This window comes from Arvicanthis niloticus, chromosome 1 (genome assembly GCF_011762505.2).
Source record: "Arvicanthis niloticus isolate mArvNil1 chromosome 1, mArvNil1.pat.X, whole genome shotgun sequence".
Taxonomy (NCBI): Eukaryota; Metazoa; Chordata; class Mammalia; order Rodentia; family Muridae; genus Arvicanthis; species Arvicanthis niloticus.
In genome coordinates this window covers 163,288,885-163,306,579 of record NC_047658.1, presented here as the reverse complement: position 1 = coordinate 163,306,579, position 17,695 = coordinate 163,288,885, and the positions used below count along the sequence as shown (strand labels likewise).

Genomic DNA, 17,695 nt, shown 5'->3' with positions numbered 1-17,695 from the left:
ATAAATGTAGTCCTTTTTGAAAACGGGTCTGGGGTATTGGTTTGGTGGCTAAGAAGGCTTGCTGCTCTTCCAGGTTACCAAGTTCAGTTCCTCCCCTCCCTCCACCCCCTCAACCCCTCTCTCCACACGGCACCATTGCTCACCACCCCCTGCAACTCCAGTTCCAGAGGTGCCAACACCCTCGTCTGCCTCTTGTGGGCACGTGCTCACCTGTGAACTTGGAAGAAGCATACACACATCCGAACACAGGGAGCCTGAAGAACTGACACCCAAGTGGGATGGATCCAAGAAAACCGGGAAGGGTTAGATGATGCTTGTTTTCAGCGTTGACAGCTTCCAGTGCTGTAGGTGGATGGGAAGTAAAACTGTATCACCCTTCCCCTCACAAGCCCTGATGAACTGAGAGTAAACAAATTACTTGTTTATAAACCCCCTCACCCCCGCCAAGAATAAGTTAGTCGGGAGAAGGCAGCAGAGCTAGGAGACCAGGAGGACGGCTCAAAGGGGTTAACATGATGCACTAGAAGAAAGGCAGGGATGAAAGCAGTGTACTAATTCCAAGAACTTGTCACGAGTTAGAGAGAGTTAGAGACGGAAAGTGTGGTTTGAAACATCCCTCGTGTACTCCTGCTTGAACACTTGGTTCCAGCTGGTGGCGCTGCTCGGGTTGTTAAAGAACCTTTAGGAGTTAGACGCTTGCTGGAAGAAGAGCATGCTGGGAGCCTGGCTTTGAGGTGTGTAGCTTGGCTCCACTTCCGGTTCCCCTAGGATCACTCAGTTTCCTGACTGTTAGGCTGGCCCCAGCTCCTGCTGCTCTGTCTTTGCACTATGGTGAATTGTGTAGTCTCTGGAACCATAAGCAAAGCAAACCCCTTTTCTCACATTAAATTGCTTCCAGCTGTGGCTTTGTCATGGCGACTGAAGGCAACCAGAAGATAGGGTACCTAGCAAATGGCACAGCCAGGATCCAAAACGTGAGGCAGATGAAGTCTGTCCTGGATCTGGTGGGCCCCTCCCTACTCTGTGAGGTTCCCCACTGCCCTTCTGCAGTTCAGGCATAAGATGACTTAACTGAGGAGAGGGTAGAAACGCCATATTTGGAGCATGGGGGAGAAAAGAATGAAGTGAAAACAGATGGTGAGACGGACACACCCCTCACCCTCCTTGTCTCCTAGAGCAGACAGGTCAGCCCGACCCTGCCAGATGGAAGGAGGAAAGGCAAGGTTTCTTGTAGAGAATCTGAAAAGACCAGAAGATACTGGCAGGGAGCTTGCCACATGCTCAGGATGGTCCCTCATCCTCTCCTAAATGCATCAGACACTATGGGGTCATCAGAAATGTGAGGAATGGGTGTAAGATCCATGGTAGAGACCAAAGAAGGGCAAGGGAGAGTGGAGATCTCTGGTTTCATCAGAATAGATGAACTTGTTTATGGAACAGATGGGGACAGAGACTAAGGAAAAGCAATGTTACTGCCATTCCTCAAGGACAAAGAAGATACTTCTTCAATAGCAAGAGTGATGTGCTGCTTCTAAAATAGCATCAGAGAGCAAAGAACCACGAGTAAGACACAAGTTGAAAATCAACATAAATAATGTGGACACATTCTCCACACTTGTTTTTCTAAAGACCAGTGAAAAGCCAGGTGTGGTGGTGCACATTATCCCAGCTCTCAGGGTCAGGAGTTCAAAGCCAGCTAGGACTGCATCCAGCATTCCAGGCCAGTCTGGACTACTCAAGGCCTCATCTTTCCTAGGTAGGCTTTCTATTGCTCTGATAAAACACTGACTGAGATCAGCTTGGGGAGGGAATGGTTTATTGTAGCTTGTAACTCTCAGGTCCCACTCCATTGCTGAGGGAAGATCACCAGCGGGGAGGGGGGAGAGGAAGTTGATGAATGGAATATGTGTTTGAGCAGATTTTCTAGGGAAAAGGAAAGTTTGATATTGAAATAGCCATGAATTAAAAACAAAAGCTAGGTAATGTTTGTGGCGGCTGCAGGAATAAGATTGTTAACACCAAGAATGAAATGTGCACTATAGGAGCAGGTGGTCGATCTATGTGGTGAAAACACACACGGCATTTGCAAAGCCTTTAAACACGAACTGTGAACACTGGTCCAGTTATGACAACCAACAGCATTGCTGTATTGGGAAAGTGAATGGATGTGTAGGTGGTGAGATGGGGTTTGGGTGGGGGGCTGATTGCTCATCATCTCAGTGGGGAAACAGCAATTGCTGAAGAGATGGCTCAGTGCTGAAGATCACATATTGCTCTTGCAGAGAACCCAGGTTCGGTTCTCAGCTCTCACACAGTTGTTTACAGTAAAGCCTGTAACTCCCACCCCAGGAGAGCTGGTGCCTTCTGGACTCTGCTAGCACCCGCATAGATGTGTGCACATACATGCACACACATTCACACACACATACATGCATGCACACACACAATAAAATAAGGACTGGAGGACCCAGGTTTCCTCCCAGCACCCACATGGTGTCTCACAGCTGTCTGTAACTCTCTTTCCGGGAGATCTGAAACCTCCTCTTGGCCTCCTCGGGCACCAGACCAGCACATGTACAAAGATACAAGTGTAGGTAAAACGTTTGTACACCTAAAAGTAAATACATCGTTTAAAAGCATATTCTTCAAAGAAAGGAAGTAAATACTGAAAGCATCCTCTCCCGGTGTTGAAAGACCATGCCTCTGTGAAACAGGAAACTGGGAGTTTGGAGGAAGGCCTGCAGCTCTCACAGCAAGCCTCGTAAAAGGCTCTGGGCTGAACTTCACGCTGACACAACTAGCAAAGTTTGTTTGGCAAGGGCAGAAAGCAGGAAGCCATTCTTAATGCTTCTTAAAAGGTTCTGAGGAGATCACAGCCCGTGGGGGTGAGCAGCCTATCAGATAGGAGGGGCGTGGCGGACTTGAAAACCAAGATAAGGTCAACACATTTTTCAGGTTACAGGAAACATGAACGAGGAGAAGCCAAATACTGGGAAGTTCTTGGGTTGGATGAGGTCAGCGAAAGCGTCTTCACGAGAGATAGGGGATGTGGAGATGCAGACAACGAGAGGCTGGGACACAGCTCAGTCAGTAAAAGGTCCACTCAGTCCCCAGGAAACAGAAGAGCCAGGCGCTGCAGCAGTCACGTGCAGTGGAGATGAGGATTCATGAGCTCTAAGCCAGTGAGAGACCCTGTCTATAAAACCAAAGTGGGGAGCTCCTGAGGGTGACCTCCAGCCTCCATGTGCACGCACAAGCTCACTTGCACCACCCACGAGCAATGCATATGCACACAAGAAAAACTGGGAGGAATTCTGAAAAGTGCTGCAAATACTTTCCGTGAAGTCCCAGTGGTGTCGGTCACCGCTGTCTCCTAGCTGCTACCCCTGGGACATCCATTTCCCGGCTTTGCTCTTCTTCCTCTCCCTTATTCTCCGCACATACGCATATCCTGTGATCTCGAGTAAACCACAGCTGTCTCGTCTTTATTTCAAGTTCTACTTTTAAGAAAACCCACTGTAGGGGGGTGGGGGGGGGGAGGGGAGGAGGGAGGTCAGGGGGGAAGTGGAGGTGGAAGAAGCCTAATGAGGACGCCAGCTGCCACAAGTTGGGGGAAGGCTGAGAGAGACACCCTTTGCCACCTCTCCCCACCCCCACCCCCAGCCTACAATAACAGAGCAGCTCCTGGAAATGAACAGTTCCTGTAAGGTTCAGCCTCAAAGACCAGCAAAATCTCACATCAAGTGGCTTAAAGAGTTTCTTCTTTAAGTAAAAGAACCTGGAGTGACTGGAAAGGTAGCGCAGCAGTCAGGGCTCTCGCTAGCAACCACACTGGGTGGTTCACAACTCCAGCTCAGGGGAGCCAGCGCCCTTTTCTGGCCTCTCACGGGCACTGCACGTACATGGCGTACACTCACACAGACATACACACATATGCGTAAATAAAAATAAATACATTTTTAGTTGATCTTTTTGATTATTTTTTTTTAAAGGATATGGGTGTTTTGCCTTCATGTAAGTGTGTGCCTGGTGCCTAAAGGGGCAGAGGGGAGGGCATTGGATATCCTGGAACTGGAGTTATACAGATGTCTGTGAGATGCCATGTGGGTCCTGGGTGTTGAGAACCGCACTAGCCCACGTTTGGGCACCAAAAATATTGAGGCCTGAGCTGCCCCACTTTGGGCGGCCAAAAATGTTGTGACCCTCTCCACTCCTCCACGCTTGGCGGCCACTGTTTCCCAGCCCAAGCTGCTGCTTCAGTCTGCGGGTCGGGGTTCAGCAAGAGAGAGAGTGAGGATGGACTCGAAGAATGGAGACCAGACAGAGTGTGATTCAATCCCGTTTATTCTTCAGTCTCTCTTCCTAGTCCAAGTCCCAAGTCTTGAGTTCCTAGTTGTACTCCTTCTAGTTCCTAGTTGTACTTCTGTTGTTCTCTTCTGAGTGTCTAATGTCTACTCCTACTCCTAGTGTCTGAATCTCTGTTACTCCAAATTGTTCTGAACTCTCCTGTCTGCCTCTTGCCTTTTATATGTCTCACTTCTAAGCCTATGTCTCACTTCTAAGCCATGCCTTTTGGTCACGCCTTTAAGTCATGCCCTTAGGTCTTGTCTCTAAATCTAATCTCTAAGTCACACCTTTAAGTTACACACCTTTAATCTCACACACCTTTAATCTCACACCAAAGGTATCAAAACCAAGATGTTATCAGAGTGTGCTCAGCTGTTGTAGGCTGATGTAAAACAAGTCTCATGTCAGGGTATATGGCTCAAGATGGCTGCAAAGTTGATAGCCGCTTTCTGCTAAAAGTCGGCCCCCAACACCTGGGAATTGAACCTGAGTCTTCAGCAAGAATACCTAGTGCTTCTAATCACAAAGCCATCTCTCCAGTCCAATAAAATAAAAATTAAAAGAAGTCTCCCTGGTTGAGTTGGGGCCAATATGACAGCTCCAAGATAATTGCATAATCTTAACAGTTCTAAACCTCCCCTTGGCATGGCCACACCCAAGCCACTTCCTCTTCACATACAGGATCAAAACCACTGATTTCCAATATAGGCAGGGGCAGGAGGAAGGGAGAGGAGAGCTCCTCATATCCCACACATCTGCTCACGTTCCATCACTCAGGACTTTCTCTTATAACCACAAGTAAAGGTTAGGAAAAAAAAATTAGTAGATGAAATGTTGGATTCTGGATAATCCACAGAAAAATAATCTTGCAAAGGTATAACAATCAAATCCAGTATAAATTTCCCCTCAACTCAATGTAATATTTTAAAAAAAAAATCATGAGAGAACGGAGAGAACATAAAATAGGTTTGTGATAAATAAAAGACAGATGATTTCAAAATAATGTTCTATTTTATTTTGTTAGGGTTTTGTTTTTTGAGATCGTTATTGCTATTTTATAAGCACAAGTAGTGGCTGGTTTCACCGTGGCATCTTTGCTCATGCTTGGCTCTTCTCTCCACTTCCTCCTTCCTCCCCAGCTCCTGTTCCTGCCACTCCACCTCACCATCCTTTACTCTCTCCGCAGTGCCCACCCTTAGATCTGCTCTTCCGCTCTCATGGACCGGATCATTTTCCAGCTTCATGACCTATGTACTCATGTACATTACAGAAAAAGACAGAGACAGACAGACAGACAGACAGACAGACAAGACAGACAAGACATTGCACATGACTGACGAAGGCCAGCTTGGCTGCAGCAGGGAGCCATCAGGAATGGAGGCCAAGAGGACAAAGCCAGAGGCAGCCAGAGGTCAGGTTGCGCGGAGCAGTAGTTCTGAGCCCTATCTGATCCCTCTTCATGTCAGGTAAATAGGTCAATAGGAGTGTAGCCTGTGCATCCTGACATGTTAGAAAACGGCCTGTGTTGGGAGAAGATTCGCTGTTTGTTCCCTCAAGAGTCATCCCATCAAACAAGGCCTATGCTTGCAAATTGCCCAATTTCAGATGCTCTGTTGATACAGCATTGATTCAGCTACTTAGTTCCCAGACCAAGTGATGCCTTCACAGGCTGTCTGTCCATTCCATCCAAGTCCCATGAGCATCCCGATCAATAATTTGCCAGATTGAGACATCCTGGTTATTTAAAAATAACCCCCACTGCCATTGCAACAGTCTCTCCCAGCTTGACTCTGGTGCCGGCGCCTGGCCACGCCACTTCAGGATCACCCTACCCACTGTAATCGAGGTAGCCCTCGTAGCATCAGCAACAGCAGCTCTGTCTTCCACCTCCAGAAAGCCTTTCAAGGATGCTGGCACTGTCTGACTCAGAGTATCTTCATCATGTCTGGTCCACAGATGCCTTCTTCGATGAAAGATGTTGTGGGGGATGGGCACAAATATTGCAAATGATAAATGAAATCCACATTTCTCCACGTCTGTGCCAAGAATGCTCTGAGGTCAATTTTATGGAATCCTGAGCCCAAAGCTCAATCAATCCACCAAGGAAAGTTTCAGATCCACTTCGACTACACTAGGACTCACATGTCAAACCTAGACTTGCTTTTAAATGTATCCGTATGAGTACATTTGGGCTAATTTTGACTTGTTTCCTCCCTGGTGTAGCAGTCTTTAAATTCATTGTCAACATGTTCCTCAGGCTTTTATCTCTACTAGAAAAATATGGAAATTCTTTCAAAATATAAGCCATATGCTCCTAGGCTAAACCTGGCATCTCCTTGGAGCATGTTGAGATCTGTCTCTAGTTATGAGTCTGGAGTCATCCATGGAGGACAGAAGGGGCCTTGAAAAGGACAGGCATCTTTCTCAAGGAGACCCGACCCCCGTCAATCAGGAGACCTCAGATCCTCGAGCGAGCCAAGTTTAGGAGAGTAGATTTGGAAATGATTGAATGCAATTATGTGCATTTAACACACACAGAATCTTGATTACAATACAGGACATGATGAAATAGTCAGGCTTTTATAGTTCTATGTGGAGTCAGCATGAAAGTGACAGCAACCAATGTGTTCAGACAAGATTGGGTGTGTTCAGGGTGGATTGTAGCAGCACCCAATTAATCTACCCAACTCAGTCCCGGCTGTGGCTTCGGTGCACATTTGTTGATACACGCCCCGATGTTCTGGGTCACTGAATGAAAGATACACGCAGCCTTTATATTTTACATGCCTTAAATAGCTCAATGGTTGGGCCACTTCCTAACCTCCACATGGCTGATCTGCCTCCCTTTCGAGATTCCCATGTTATCACTAAAACTTTTATTCCTTCATGGCTGCCCCAGACCCAGAAGTGCAGCCCTCTTGTGCTGCATTCCCTGGCTCCTACATAGCGGCTATGCTCTCTGTCCTTCACCTCTCAGGTGTGGCATCTTTCTTCTCCTTCTCCCATCACAGTGGATCTCCTTCCTCCCTTCTCCTTCCTAACTGAGGAATCCTAAAAATCCTGCCTGTCTACCCTACCCAGACATTGGCTGTCAACATCTTTACCAATCAGAACCAATAGGGGGGCAAGAATGACAGAGGAAAGCCTAGATTAGAGGTCCCAGAATTCCAAAGAAGTTGGTTACTGTAGTTTACTTTATAGAGAGAATTCAAGGAAGGGAAACTTTATTTTGCTTTTTGGTTTTCAGGGTTCTGTTCAAGGTTGCTTGGGCAGAATATGGTAGTTGTTCTTTGCCTTGGAGTAAGTGTTGGACTCTAAGATCCAAACCGGGGGATGTGCTCCTCCAGAAACACTCACAGTCGGGATTTGCTGCAATAACATGAGGTTTATTGATGATAATAAGAACCAGTATACTGGGGTTCCTCTGTATGCAGACAAGAGGAACCCCGAGCCAAAGCTGGGAGCAGCTTTTATACAGAGCTCATGAGGGCAACCACAAAGGCTGACCTTCCCAGGTCCGGTCTATAGATGACTCAGATTCGCACATTACTTTATGACAATGAATGTCTTCCTTTTGCCCAGGTTTTAAGGGCTCAGTTTCCTGACCACCTCCCATCCTGGGCCCCTCTCCTGGAATATGCTCTGGGCCTTCCTCACCCTGGGTTCCCTCCCCTGAGGTCTGAGGAATGTTAATCAGCCTCTCCCTTCTTCCTCTGAATGTTAATCCTGCAAGTGTCCTCTGACTAAGGAATGTGCTCCTGGAATGTGTCCTGGGACGGTGGGATTTTTTCAATTTTAAGTTCAAACTGAGACCTGAAAGTCCTACATAATCAGAAAATAAAAACAACATTCAGGAAAGAAAGAGGGCAAGTAGAGCCTCCAAGGACAAGACCCACAGAGAGCTGCTTTCCTCCAACCAGGCCCCACCCATCTCCTGTCATCAGATTGTGAATCCATCAAGGGATTGATCTGCCCATTAAATTGGTGCTGAGGTGTGGTCTGTTGCTATGTATTGTTAATGCTAAATTCTGTACCCAAAGGTCTGGTTGCCTACAATTGATTTCTCATGCTTACCAGCTTTTGGTATGTAAATCTTGTTGTGTAATTTAAAACTATTGGTTAAATAAAAATGGCTACAGCAAATTAATGGAGGGATTAGAGGTGGGTAGGTGGGTTTTGAGTTACCTGGTTGGCGGTTGCAGAGAGAGAAGAGAGGAGGAAGGACAGGAGAGAGAAGAAGAGGCAGTCATGAGACGGGAGATACCATGAGCACATGGCCAGGAGAAACAGCAAGTATCTGGGCTACATCGCTGGGTAAGTAGCCAGGCCAGCAGTTAGAAAAGTAGATTAGTGATCACCCCCATGTAATTGTCAAAGCCAAATAAAATAGCCATAGTCTGACTCTCATCCATTCATAAACTAGACGGGGTGGGAGGGAGGGTACATTTAAATTGGTTCAGCTACAAGTTGGAGCCCTTAAGATTGACTTGCCTCTTGAAATATCATCACAGACACCTCCAAAACTGTACATATGTAATTTCCTGGTGTTTCTGAACCATGTAAGGCTTAGATTAACCATAACAGAGGGTACAATGGCTTGAGCGAAAGGGGATGATGAGGAGCAGTTAGGTTCTGGGTGTGATTCTCTTGCAGCACAGGTAGGGCTTGCTGAAAATTGGTCTTGAATGAGGAAGAGAGCAAGAAGGATGCTAACAACAGTGCTGAGGCTATGCTTAATGGAATTTTAAGCCATGAGCCTGGATGTGGTCACCAATGAGGATGACTGTGGGTAGGAAGGAGAAGAACTGAAAGGATTCGTGTGGAGGCATCCAAGAAAGGGAGGGATGTCATGTGCTCTAGAAAGAGTGATGTCATGTGTTCTAGCAAGAGAGTGATATCATGTGCTCTTACAACTAGTTTATAATAAGTGGCATCCAGTTCTATTTCTCAGCAGTGCCAGGAAGTAAACGAAGGGACTCGTGCTAGCTCAACAAGTACTCCATGGATCTATAGTCTCAAATTGCACGCTGATATCATTTAATATTAGTAATTATTCTGTTTGCCTTGTTAATGACAGGTAAACTTGATGCAGAGGAGAATGGATCCAACCAGACATGCAGGTCAACAGGGAAAGTACAGAACCAGAAAGAGATGACTGCTACATAATTCTCAGCAAGGATTGATACTGTTTGCTTTGAAATGGCTATTTTGTCATGTGAATCTCACCTCAACAAGAAAAAAAGGAACAAGTGTAAAATCAAGGCAACTGGGGCTGGAGAGATGGCCCAGTGGTTAAAAGTATTGACTGCTCTTGCAGAGAATCCTGGTTCGATTCCCAGCACCTACATGGCTGCTCACAGCCTTCTGCAACTCCAGTTCTAGAAGATCTGGTGCACTCTTTTGGACTCCGTGGCCCCAGGCACACATGTGAGCACATACATACATGTATAAGGCAAAATACCTTACATGTCAAGAAAAAACTTCAAGGAAACTTCAGTGAGGTTGTGGTGTAGAAAGAGATTAGCAAGGCTCTCCAACAAAGGGTCTGCCTTTGGATGTCTCTGCTGAGGTAGGACAGTTGTGTGGGCTTCTGCAAATGACAGAGAGACACAGACACAAAAGGGAAATTTGTATATTTTCAACAGCAGATAATAACGAAGGGTAAATACGAGGGCAAGATTTTTTTAAAACAAGACCTTAGAAGTCAGATCACAAAGAAAAATATCAGGGGTTTGGCAGAATCAAAAATGAATTATGTCCGCTCGGCAGTAGGCAGCATTGTGAATTAAGGGATAAACAGCAAGTCTGGGGCTACAGCAAGGACAGAGGGATCCCTCACAGCGGGAAGCCCCAGGCTCAACCTCCAGCCTCTCCAAACAAAAAATTTCCTTTTGCCTTTATGATGATTTACCACAAGCTTGTAGATCAAAACAACACAGACCTTTGTTGCCTTGTTGCAGGTGACATTAGAAACAAGCATGTCGGCTTGTTCCCGGCTTTCCCGCCATGTTTCCACAATAATGCTGGTTACCTTCAAGCTGCCTGGTCCCAGCTGGGTGTCCTCCGGGCTACTCTCTGTAGCTTGCCCCTGTTTTGACCAGTTGCTGTGCTTTCAGCTCTGGTTCGCTCATCCCTGGAGCCGCTATAACCACCTGCTTGTAGGCGGACCCACCTTCTAGTATCCCAGTAAATCAAAACTCTTTATGCTTAAAGTTAACCAATGGATACATATATCCATTATGTGTATGTGTATATGTATATGTATATGTATATGTATATGTATATATATTCTCAATACATACGATGCCCATACAATTTAGAAGGTTATCCCAATCACCTTAACCTTTAGATTTCATATCTACCTAGTTACTTGATGCTGTAGAGTGAAAAATTATAAAGATCATTTTATAAAATATATACAGGCTTTTTCTTTACCCCTAGACTTGAGCAAAAGAATGCAAGTTCCAGAAAGCGGAACTGGGTGTAAGATTTCAGGCCTTCATTGCCCCAGGATACATTCCGGGTGGAGGACATTATCCCTGAATCAGAGGACACTTGCTGGATTAACATTCCTCAAGCCTCAGGGGAGAAAACCCACCTGTGGGTGAGGAAGGCCCAAAGCAGGAAGACACATTCCTGACCACAAAAAAAGATGAAAGTCATCTAGGTGGGGCTGTGGCTGGAGCAAGTGAGAAATAGTTAATCTGAAATAGTTGGTAAATGACAGGGTAGGGCACAGTGACATGGTAAAACTACATCCTTGAGAAGAATGAGTGTGCAGAGTGATTTTTCACATGACTAAATCATTTAGGGTGGGTTCCTCTGAAATGTTCCACTATTTTTATGTTATGTATCCTTGACAACCCCTCACCCCCTCCCACTCCCCTGGTTTGTGGTTTCCCCTTTAAAAACCCTCCTCAGACTGACTGGCTTTGTCAATTCAACTCCTGCGAGAGTGAACTGAATTGACCTTGGCTAGCCAACTCTCTCCCTAATAAACCTCTGCTGATTGCATCCAGGTACAGTGTCTTTCGAGTTTGTGGGTGGCTGTGACTTCCCAAGAATTGAGTAAGGGTCTCCCGAGTTTGGGGGTCTTCAGAGGTAGCCAGACCGTCGAGGCAGAAAGTAGCTGGCAGTAGCATAAGATGGTGCATTTTTTACATTTGGTGCTACACGTATACAGTTCTGAGGAAAGTGAAGAGGGCCTGACATAGTCTTTTAGCCTTTGTGGAGGGGAAATAGGTGGTGGTGAGGATGTGGGGGACACATTTACTGTGAACTAGTGGGTTTTGGAATCTGGTGACCACATGACCAATTTGTACTGTTGGGGGACTTTCTTCAGTGGCCTTCAGTACAGAGCTGCTTGTCTGTAACAGAGAAAGAACCAGGCAGTCACCTGAAATCAGTCCATTAAAATGAGGGTGTTTCTAAACCACTGTGCAGACAGTGACCAGCCAAAGCAATGGCCTCTTAAAATCTAATCTGAGGGAGGAGGGCTGGGACTGAGGAGCTGGCTCAGTCAGCAAAGGCTGGCAGTGTAAGACAGTCTGGGCTGGACCTGCATCAAAAGCTGAGCGCAAAGACGTGCACACTTGCTCCCAGTGCTGCAGAGGGAGACAGACAGAAATAACCGGATCACTGGCGTTTGCTGCAGCTAGACTAACTGCAGTGGGTTCCCAGGCAATGTGAGAGGCCTGTCTTGAAAACAGTGGCTTAAGATACTCAAGGTTGACTTCTGACCTACACACACACACACACACACACACACACATACACACACACAAATGCACACACAGAAGCTCTCACACATGAGCACGTCAACATACACAGGCACATGCACACATAAACTCATGCACATACTCATGCACTCACATATACATACACACACAGAAACTCATGCACACACGTACAACACACAGAGATGCACACATGCACAGAGAAACTCATGCATACACTCATGTACACACATGCACACACTCATGCACTCACACACATACACACGGAGAGAAACTCATACGCATGCACACACATGAGCACATGCATATACACAATCACATGAACACACATATGCATGCACACACTCATGTATTCATACATGCATACGCACATACACACAAACAGAAACTCATGCACACACATAAGCACATGCACACACACTCATCTGTGCACACACGTACCCACATGCACACACGCATGTATGCAAACACACAAAATTTGATTTGAAGTGCAAATAAAGTGAAAATGGGAGGGACTTGACACAAAGTCAATAGGACAGTGTTTTGGAAATTTTAATGAGGTGACCCATCTCTTGGGACAACTTGATCAGAGAACTGGAAGTATAGAGGGTTCTTATGATAGCATGAGAGACTGAGTTTCCTCTTATAAAGTTAAATAAGGTTGATGGTGAGGAATTCAGGTGCCAAAGTAGAGCAAATGGGCAGAGACAGAGAAGTCAGGAACAGAAAACTTTGGGGCAGGAAGTGGCGCCCACGAGGACTCTGAAGCACTTGGCAGGATAGATGTGGACTGAGAGCAACTGTAGACCAGGTGGATGTCACAGGGAGCTAGCTGGAGGATGTGACCAGGAAGTGTATAAATGGCAGTATGTGGGGGGTATAGTCAAAGGGCTCAAAGGCAAAAGTGTAAGGGGTTTTTACATGAGAGCAGGAAGGCAAAGTCTAGTGGTGGCACTTTTGGGGGAGAGGTCGCCAACCTGAAAGGTCATGCGGTTCAGACTTCACTCTACAGAAGAGAAACTGAGGGAGAAAGGACATTATCTAACATCTGAGATGTCCGCGATGCTCCCTGCCTGTAGATGCTCTCACTCTTCCCACAGGGTTCAGGGTCTGCTTGTGGAAGGTAGAACATGGCAGAACTGATGCCATTTTGCCTGTAAGACTGGGCTCTGATGGTTGTTGCAGGCACTATCTAGTTGTTCTCTTGTTTGCTTTGGGGGAAGACAGCTGCCACAGCTTAAGCTAGCCTGAGAGGCCCTTAGGGTAAGGAACTTGATGGGTTTGTGGGTAACCTTAGCAGTAGTCTCCTGCTCAAGCCAGCCTTCAGATGACAGAATGCTACCTAACGACTCCTTTGCCATCTCTTGAGACTCCCTGAGGAGATCAACTTAACAAGGAGCTGAGCCAGCCTACAGAAACCAGAAAATTACACACAGTGCTTTGTTGTAAACTGTTACATTTGGGGCAACTTGTTACATAGCAATGGATAAATAAGAGCTTTTGTCATTTATGCAAAACCACAAAGCTGGTTAGCAGCCATTTGAAGCAGAACACAGGGCTCATAAATCTCAATGTTCTGTTAAAACACACCTTGTTCTGGTGTATGTTGGACTTCTTTGTGTCACCAGAGACAGGGACAGGGGGTCGTGATGACAAATGGTAGTTGCCAACTCACACAATCTAGAGTCCTCTGGAAAGAGAGTCTGAATGGCATGTCTGTGGGATTATCTTGATTATATTAATTGATGTGGGAAGAAATGCCCACAGTGGGCAGCACCATTACCTAGGCAGGGCTCCTACAGCATATGAGCGTAGAGAATGAACCAAGCATAGGATGGCATGCATGTGTGACCATGAATGTGACCAGATACTTCGAGATTCTACCAACCTGACTACTCCGCTAGAACAAATAACCTGCTGTGATGAATTGAACATGTGGGACTCTGAAGGAAAACAAACCCTCTCTTCCCTCTGTTTTCTGTCAGGGTGTTGCATCACAGCACAGGAAGATAAAGATAAAAACTCAGTCTCCAGTCCCTGGAGAAGACTCCATTTTTCCCTTAGGGACCTTGATTCTTGACAAACCAAATTGTGATTCACAGCCTGGATGAATTCCAGGGTGAGCAAATATGAAGCAGAGCTGACAATTTGTTAAGAGACATTCATTTCTAACATAATCAGAAGGGTTAACAGAGACAGGTACAGGATGGCGCATGTCCATGTGTGGTGTGGGCTTCTCAAGGGCAGCCATGTTAGCTTTCCTTCCTTCAGTTTTTTTTGTTTGTTTTCGATGTGCTTGTTTTTATTTTATTGTGTGACTGTTTGGCCTGCATGTATGTATGTGTGTGCCTGGTGCCCATGGAGGTCAGAAGAGGGTGTCAGATCCCCTGGGGCTGGAATGACAGGTGTTTGTGATATCTCTGTGGTTGCTACAAAGTTTCGATCTGGTGTTAACATTTCCACGGTATTGCTTATATGAAGGTTAAAAGTGAAAGAATCTTTCTGTAAACAAAATGTTACAAGGAGGATTCTGGGTGGTTGGGGTGGTAATTGTTTAGATTTTAAAATGACACTTGCGTTATATAGGTTGGAAGTAAGTGTGGCTTAGTCAATGTCCTTGACAATTGGAAAGCACATGTCTCTGTGGCAATTTGGGCTTCATCAATGGTACCTGAAGTTTCCTGCCTTCCTCAGCAGAAAGGACAGATCAGAGGCTGGGAAGAACTTGTGTTGCCATCGCCCCACCCTGCCACACATGGAACACCGCCCCTCCCCCTACATCGGATGCGGCCCCTCCTCCCATAGCTTCCTCTTCATGTCGCCATAGTCTTCCTGTCTTTCCTTTCTCCCTCCCTTGGACTTCACATCTGTGATTCAGAAAGTGTCGAGAGCACTCAGGAAACGGTTCGTGGCTCATGGTTCTGCTTTTTTTCATAGGTGAAGAAAAGAAACCGCTGAGCCATGCTTCCTCCTGGCGGGGGCGACCTGGCAGTATAAATATTTCTGTGCCCCCACCAGATAGTCACATGTTAGCGTTTTTAAAGGATTGGGAGTAATGCAAAGGTGTGCAGTCTCTCACTGGTAAAACCAGAAAAGCAGTTCTACTTGGTTTTCTACTCACCGGGCTGGAATGGGTTCACATACCCAGGTATTTACTATGCCTTTAACATTCTTCAGTTAAGTCTGACCTTCCTGGGCAGTGAATCAATGATTGGATCTAGTGTCGGCATTTCTGCCTGTGACCTCTAAATGCAATATTCAGAGAAGGGCTGGTTGCCAAAAAGGCACTTTGTGGCTCTGGTTTCTATGTCATAGCATCTGCAATTTGTATGAGGATGATCGTTATGCCAGAGAATGGTTTCCAGCTTCTATGACCCTTTGACTTCTGTCTTGGAGCTCAGGTTTTAAAATAAAAATGCAATTATACCACACTAGTTTCTCCTGCCTTAAGAATTAAGCTCAAACCAAACCGCCTTTAAGATGCTTATCTTTGTACCCACAGCGTACAAAGGTTGGCAATAGATGACTCTATCTTTGATTGATGCTCATACAGGAAGTACTGATTGGACTCAGTGTGTGTGGTTTGAAAGAGAAATGTCCCCCCCACAGTCTCAGGAATTTGAATACTTGGTCCCCAGTTGGTGGCACTTTTGGGGTAGCTTTAGGTGATGAAGCCTTTCCTGCTGCAGGAAGTACGTCACTGAGGGTGGGCTTTGGGATTAAAAGCATCTGACACGTCCAGTCATTTTCTTTGTTTTGTGCTTGTGCTCGTGGCAAAGATAGGAGCTCTCAGCTTTGAGCTCCTGCCGACATGCCTGCCTGCTGCCCCGACTCTTCACCACATGTACTCTTAGCCTTCTGAAACCAAACAATCCCAGCTGAATCCTTCCTCCTATAAGCTGCCTTGATCAGGGTGTTTGTATCACAGCACAGAAAAGAAGCTAATGTAGTGGGCTATTTTTTTCCCAAGGGGTTAAGAAGTTGGAAAAGGGACATGGCGAGGGTCCTAGAGGAGACAGTGGTGGATGGACTCAATCAAATTGCATTGTATGTGTGGATGAATTCTCAAAGAATGAAAAGGTTACATAAAAAAGAATGGAACTACAAAAGTAGCACCGGCAGTCTGGGTTCCACTGGAGCATGCCTGTGTTAAAAATACACTTCAGGATGCTTAACGTTCGGACCTCCTTCAATCTCACGAGATTCAAATGTGTGTCAACTGCTCCTCATTCCAGCTGGTGACTTAATTTGCTGTCATATAGTCTCAACTTCAGAAGAGTCTTGAATGTTTTCCTGTTTTATTTTTTTTTTTCCTAACTGTGCTTTTAAAAAAAGAAAAATACACTTCAGCCTTCCCTGAAATCACTTACGGTCTTGAGAGTTAGAGACAGACAATCTTCACTCCTTTGACATTCAATAGCTGTTCCCTTGCTAGAATATTTCTAATTAAGTGTGGATTGAGCTTACTTGAGATAAAAATGTCATTTCATAGTGAACGAGTTAGTGATAAGTATGCAGTGGAACGTTTGAATTACAAAGCTGCAACATAATTTCCTATGCAGCGAACAAGGGGAGGAAGAGAGCATGTGTCCCCTACCCACACCAGAAACAGTGTTTCTCTGTGTAGCCTGTAGACCAGGCTGGCCTCAGACTACATAGATACACCTGCCTCTTCCTCCTGAGTGCTGAGATTAAAGGCGTCTACCACCACTGCTCATTGTGTCCTCAATTTTAAGAAAATATTTTGTTTTATTTTTGGTCTATGAGTGTTTGCCTGAATGTGTGTCTGTGCACCTAGTTCCCGAGGAAGCCAGAAGAGGGCGCCAGACCACTGTGAGCTGCCGGGTGGATGCTAGAAACCGAACTCTGGTCCTTTGCAGGAGCAGCAGGTGCTCTTAATCACTGAGCTATCTGTCCATCCAGCCTTGTTGAACTGCTGATGGTATTAACCTCTCTAGTTGTCCCAGAAAACTCAGATGTTGCTAAGATAACTTGGGCATATGAAATATCTTTAAAGATTAACCTTATAAATGGTTTTAGCAAGAAATCTTCTCATCTACTCATTCAACATTTGTTGAGTAGCCTATGTGCTGGGGACACGGAGGGCTATGGTAATGGAAAGACAAACGCACATAAATAATGTATACCAGTGTTCGGGAGGCAGAGACAGGTGGTGGATCTCAGAATTCAAGGCCAGCCTGGTCTACAGAGTGAGTTCTAGGACAGCCAGGGCTGTCCAGGCCAGTTACATTTTAACAAAGTTCCATGAAGGAAAATAAAGCTAACCATGAGGATGGGGAACGCCAGACCTGAAAGAGGAGGTCTTAGACAGTGTGGATATGGAGCAGGGGCATTCCAGAAGCAGGGCACTCGCAAAGGTAAGTAAACCATGGTTGGCTGGTGATGACATGGCCAGAGACCCATGTCAGCAGGAGGTGGAGTTGTGAAGCAGCGGTGGCCAGGTGGTGTAGTACCTGCAGATGCTGGCATAGATTTTAGTGTTTGTCTGATCATGTCTGGCTACTGTGCAATGAGTCTAGGAGACTGTGATTTTGGAAACAGACAGAGCCATTGGGATGCTGTGTGAGTCTGGGTCCTCCAATAAGCTGCAA

The 17,695-nt window shown here is 45.9% G+C and overlaps 1 protein-coding gene across 5 annotated transcripts in view; it reads left to right on the top strand.

Moving 5' to 3' along the window:
• The window catches only part of LOC117698048 (uncharacterized), a 41,420-nt gene that overhangs the window by 3,560 nt on the left and 20,165 nt on the right, over positions 1-17,695 (top strand). For 2 of the 5 annotated variants that reach the window (XR_013107663.1, XM_034489484.2), the window contains exon 2: positions 9,425-11,365. The exons of 2 other annotated variants lie outside the window; for them this stretch is intronic. The gene's annotated coding sequence lies outside the window, so the exon portion shown is untranslated. Of the gene's footprint in view, positions 1-5,533; positions 8,543-9,424; positions 11,366-17,695 lie in introns of those variants that run through there. One more of the 5 variants, XM_076925757.1, reaches the window with a different exon arrangement.